This window comes from Mastomys coucha, unplaced genomic scaffold (genome assembly GCF_008632895.1).
Source record: "Mastomys coucha isolate ucsf_1 unplaced genomic scaffold, UCSF_Mcou_1 pScaffold5, whole genome shotgun sequence".
In the NCBI taxonomy this organism is placed as follows: Eukaryota; Metazoa; Chordata; class Mammalia; order Rodentia; family Muridae; genus Mastomys; species Mastomys coucha.
The window spans coordinates 24,634,294-24,639,238 of record NW_022196911.1 but is presented as its reverse complement, the minus strand read 5'-3'; the positions used below and the strand labels follow the sequence as shown (position 1 = coordinate 24,639,238).

General features: G+C 42.0%; 2 protein-coding genes and 1 non-coding gene across 4 annotated transcripts in view; all 3 read right to left on the bottom strand.

Annotated features, from left to right (window-relative positions):
• Nucleotides 1-4,945, bottom strand: part of Meiob (meiosis specific with OB-fold) — a 156,465-nt gene that overhangs the window by 22,750 nt on the left and 128,770 nt on the right. The window lies entirely within an intron of this gene.
• Hagh (hydroxyacylglutathione hydrolase) overlaps nt 1-4,945 on the bottom strand; it is a 102,045-nt gene that overhangs the window by 60,038 nt on the left and 37,062 nt on the right. The gene's annotated exons all lie outside the window — the stretch shown is intronic.
• LOC116079312 lies at nt 1,804-1,922 on the bottom strand. Its single transcript, XR_004113885.1, has one exon. It is a non-coding gene; the product is annotated as a 5S ribosomal RNA (ribosomal RNA).

Genomic DNA, 4,945 nt, shown 5'->3' with positions numbered 1-4,945 from the left:
AAGTCAGCCCTTGAGTTTCACTTTGCCAGTATTGGCCTGCCTTATCGCCTTTAATCAAACAATCTCTCAGATTTCCTTACTGTCGTTTTCATTTCTACAGCTTCAAGGAGCCCACATGAGTGAAGTCACAGGATCTAGCCAGAGTATCTCCCTGCCTCCAATCAGCGTTCAGATGGGAAACCAAAGGTTGGGTCCTCAGAATTCTTTTCTACACATCTCCACAAAGTTGTCACTGGGAAGGGGGCCTGTAACTGGCACACACTTCTCAATTTTCCTAGTTAACAAAAGCTTGGGAATGGGCATATAACCTAAGTGCTTTGCACACACAAATCCTTAGATTTGATCTCTAGAATCGCATAAGCCTGAGTGTGGTGCTGCATGCCTGTAATTCCAGCTTTTGAGATGTGGAGGCTGGAGGATAGAGAGGTCAGAGCCATCCTCAGCTACATAGTGAGTTGAAGGCCAACTTGAGCTACATGAGACCCTGTTTTAAAAATAAACATGATTAATATCAATTAGTGATATGATTAATAACAACAAATATGATTAATAACAATTATCATAATTATTTAATAAGTTATTTAATTCAACATAATCATATTAATATAGTTACTTAAGTTAATTAGCATATTACTATAAGAAGCAGATACAGATTTTAGTTGGGTGTACCTTATTAAGCATTATTTTTTTCAGCATGCTATTTTTCTTGATTCTTTGGGAATTTCATATCATACCTCCTGCTTGCACTCACTTCCCAGTTCTTCCATGACCCCTCTCCATCTTTGTGATTCCCCCAACCCCCAAAGTTCAATTTGTGTTATTTGTATATTCACTGGAGCATGGTCAAACTCTCGGTGATCTTCCTCTTAAATAGAAGGGAGTTCCCCTCTTGGGCCTCACACCCAGAAGCTATCCTTGTGGGGAGATACACTTCCCTATCATACCCCCATCCCTATTCTTTTTTGGTGGCTTCCTTCCTGTCTGGGGTATTATTTTGGGGGGGGGTAAGTGTTACCACAGAAGCCTTTCATGATCCTCTTAACTATGCATCTGCAGTCATATATCTCACAGCAAACACGGCCTCCCGGTTCTTCACTGTTATCCAGAGCATGGGTCATGGGCTTCCACATGGCTGCAGCAGAGACCACGGACATCCACATCGCCTCTGGTGGTGACATGGGCTGGACATCAACACAGATCCCAATTACAGTTAGACCACAGACTCAGGACCACAGACTCAGACATGGTCAATGTTCAGAGTCTGCATAAGCGCTCAGCTTCTGCATCCTACCCCGACCAACCACACTGGGCGATGACAAGTTCACTGATCACCTCAGCCCTCTCTCACACCTGACGCCTCCACACGTCTCCAGTTCTGCCTCTCTCCACAGCTCATGCACAGCTCCACTCTTCCATCTTTCCCACCTCTCCAGACACTGACACGTTCATTCCTGGGTGGTTTCTGCCAGGTCCATCCCCTACATCTCTTGCCCATGTGAGCGAAGTGTGGGGTTCCGGTCACCCCGGAGGGCTTCCAAGTGTTTTTAGATACTAGATGTTTATCAATCATGTGATTTGAAAATATTTTCTCTCTTTCTCAGTCTGGGGCTTATCTTTTTATTTTATTTTATTTTATTTATTTATTTGTTTTTTTTGAGACAGGGTTTCTCTGTGTAGCCCTGGCTGTCCTGGAACTCACTCTATAGACCAGGCTGGCCTCAAACTCAGAAATCTGCCTGCCTCTGCCTCCCAAGTGCTGGGATTAAAGGCATGTGCCACCACCACCTGGCAATTTTTTTTTTAAGCCCACAGCACCCGGTATTCCCAGGTGGTCTCCCATCCAAGTACTAACCAGGCCCGATCCTGCTTAGCTTCCGAGATCAGAGGAGATCGGGCATGTTCAGGGTGGTATGGCAGTAGACTATTTATTTTCTTAACTGGTCTTAACTGGTAGAAGTTTTACCTTTTAAGGGGTCAATTTAGATGTTTTTCTGTTGTGGATTATGATTTTTTATTTAGATTTTTAAATTCAATGCACAACTAATCTATATTTGTCCCTATGTTATCAGCTATTTTTATACCTTCATATTGTATTTATGTCTATCCCACTGAGTTGATTTTTAAAAAGTACTGTATTAGTCTGTGTTTAGAATACTAATAATAGTTATTAATATTTTCACCATGATTATTATTTTGCGCATGAATGTCCAGCTCTTCCTGCCCTACTTATTATTTCTCCACTCTGCTGCCTTTTCTCCTCTGTCAGAGAAGAGGTGCAGATCTCTCAGTTGTTCCCAGCGTCTCTCCCCACTGGCTTCTCTGGCTGTTCTTTCATCCACACCACACCATCTTTATTAGTTTTATAGTAAGATCTGGGTCTGGATGTGTCAGCCTTCTAACGTTTCTTTCATCATTTAATATCATAGGGACCACTTCGAGTCTTACCCCCATCTCTATACACTTTAAAAATCAATTTGTCAAAATCCACAAAATAACTTGCTATAGCTTCGCTCGGGATCACACTGAACCCCACAGTCAAACTGGACCGCATCAGTATTCTGACGATGCCCTCACTCACACACGTGTACCGTCTCTCTCATTCTTTAGTTGTCTGAATTTTTTTTTTTTGTTAGTAGTTTTCTTCAGATAGCTCTTACATATGTGTTGTTAGATTCCGCCATCCATTTGTTTGTTTGCACCCTTTGTGTTTAAATGTCTGTTCTTTGTTGGGGTCAATTAAGAGAGCAATTGAATTCTCTGTGTCAGATGCAGATTTTAATGTTTAGGTTCATTATTGACTAAAGCTAAATCGAAGGATATGGGTAGAATCACAACTTTTTGATGTTATATAGTGGGTCGAAACACTTTTGCTTAGTCGCAGTAGACAAAGTTGAGCAATAATGTGCATTTTGTGGACTGTTTCAGAAACATCACTGTTGTGGGAAATATTAAAAAAGAACTGGCATGCTCCCGCACATATTCTGGCGACTCTCACCGCTTTTGGGCTTCCTGGCTCTGTCTCTATTCCCAGCTCTCGGGTAGGGCCAGAGCTCCTGAGTTCTCTTCGCTACCACGCCTGTCCCACGACAACACCCATTCACCCAGTAGAATCAAAACTCTTAAAGCTATAACAGCTTTATCCCAATTATTCTGACCTTATGATATCATAACTACCTGTGACTGGTTAAAGCCACGCTGATTCATGTTGGCCTCCATTTCGCCTTCTTCCTTTCTCTCAGCTATCTCTGCAACTCTTAGCCCCACCTCCCTTTTCCCTGTCCAATCACAGGCCTCCTGCTGCCCTAATGTAATTGCACAGGGAAAATCCTGCAACACAGGATGATAGGGAAGAAATGAGGATGCGAGCTGAGATAAGAAAGCAGGACTAGCTAGAGGAGCAGAACTGGTGTTGCTATCCGGTTAGTCACTCCTCTCATGGGCCTAAGCAGAGATGTTTAGGGAAACACAACACGAAGCTACAGAAATTCCCCCAGTTATTCCAACTCAAAAATACTTCAAATTTTTTAAATGGGAGGGGCTGGAGACATGGCTCAGTAGTTAAGAGCACTGGCTGTTCTTCCAGAGGTCAGAGAAGCTGGGCTCAAATCATCATCCACATGGTGATTAACTACCATGTTAATCACCTATTTGACACCCTCTTCTGGCTTCTACAGGCACCAAGCACACTTGGTACATAGATATACATGCAGGCAAAATATCAATGCTACAAGCACACACACACACACACACACACACACACACACACACACGAGTGAAAAGTAGCCTCTATGAGTAATTTGTTACGTGTGTATTTGTGTATCCTGTAGATCATGAGTATTAAGCCTCTTTAAAGTCAGTCTTGCTTGTATGGGGTCTGGAGAGATGGCTCAGCAGTGAAGAGCATTAGCTAGTCTAGCAAGAGGACCCAAGGTTGGGTTCCAGCACCTATGCCAGGCTGCTTGCTCACAGATACCCATAACTACAGCTCCACTGGTCCAATGTCTGTGGCTTCCACAGGAACCTGAACCTACATGTACGTGCACATGAACACACCCACATGCGCACACACCCACATGTACACACACACACACACACACACACACACACACACACACACACACTTTAAAATAAATATAAATCATTCCTGTTAAAAATATTGCCTCTTCCTGTATGTTGCACCACTAAGAACCCAATTTTTAAGTAACTATTCAATAATATGTTTTCAATTACAAAATATGGAAGGTGTGAAACCATAAAAGGCATATTTAAACTTTTATATCATCACTCAGAAGCTGGCACTCTCCCCTGCATGTGTGTGCCTGCTTTTCTGCTTTTCTGATATAGTTTTGAAATATGTACATCTTTCGACTGTTCCCTATTATATAAATAGACTTTATACAATTACTTTAACGTCTGGCTCTTCATCACAGGTAAATATGTGTGGTCCATAATTTAGTTCCTTGTTAGACTGTTTGGTTGTTTATGAGATTTTTCTCTATTGTAAGCAATACTAGGATGAACATCAGTCCATGTAAGGCTGTACACAATTATTTCACCAGCTCCTAAAGTTATTACAAACAAGATGCCCCACCATTGTCTTGCTGTTCCTATTTTTTTTTGACATTTGAATCACATTGGCAAAAAGCGTCCTTACCTTACCTTACCTTACTTTACTTTACTTACCTTATCACAAACCTTTTTGTGGCTACCCCCAGTTTCTCAGTTCACCACCCATGGAAATTGTCTATGTCTGCATGAGTACATCAGTATCACAGGCAAGGGGATCTATTGAGATTGATGGCAGCGTCGTTGAATTAATGCAGGGTTGCTTGGGCACAAGTCTGGGTCTTGTGAGGACACATGACTGTGCTTTTCTCCAACCTTCTGAACTTCTTTGAGGAACTGAGCCCACTACTTTAAATGAAATATATATATATATATATAT